The following is a 481-nucleotide window of genomic DNA, read 5'->3' as shown; positions in this document are numbered from 1 at the left end:
GAGTAGAGAAGACGCGCGAAGCGCGATGCGCGACGCGCGAAGCGCGACGCGCGTCGCGAGTAGCCGCGTCGCAAGAAGAGAGTATCTGGTGACGCGCGAAGCGCGTCACAGCGACGCGCGAAGCGCGTCGCAACTGTCTTCGCGCGAAGCGCGCCGCGAGAAGAGGGAAGCGAGAAGAGAGTAGGAGAGTAGAGAGAGGGGGGAGTAGGAGAGTAGAGAGAGGGGGGTGAAGGAGAGTAGAGGGGGTGTAGGAGAGTAGATAGAGTTAATTTTAGTAGATAGAGTTAATTTTGTTTTTATTGCTTATATACATATCACCACATTGATTACATCTTGTGTTTAACATGTCAGGGCACACTTTCATTCTTAAAGTATATTTTTAGGGCTTTTTATGCCTTTAATGGACAGTACAATGGCGAGTGACAGGAAACGGGGAATAACATGCAGCGAAAGGCCATCCGATGCGGGACTCGAACCCGTG

General features: G+C 51.6%; 1 protein-coding gene across 4 annotated transcripts in view; it reads right to left on the bottom strand.

The window, feature by feature from the left end:
- Positions 1 to 481, bottom strand: part of LOC111665319 (uncharacterized) — a 9536-nt gene that overhangs the window by 5484 nt on the left and 3571 nt on the right. The gene's annotated exons all lie outside the window — the stretch shown is intronic.

Source organism: Seriola lalandi, unplaced genomic scaffold (genome assembly GCF_002814215.2).
Source record: "Seriola lalandi dorsalis isolate HSWRI2012SDOR001 ecotype SW California unplaced genomic scaffold, Sedor1 jcf7180002054630, whole genome shotgun sequence".
NCBI lineage: Eukaryota > Metazoa > Chordata > Actinopteri > Carangiformes > Carangidae > Seriola > Seriola lalandi.
The sequence above is the reverse complement of the archived record's forward strand: the minus strand, read 5'-3'. Positions and strand labels throughout refer to the sequence as shown.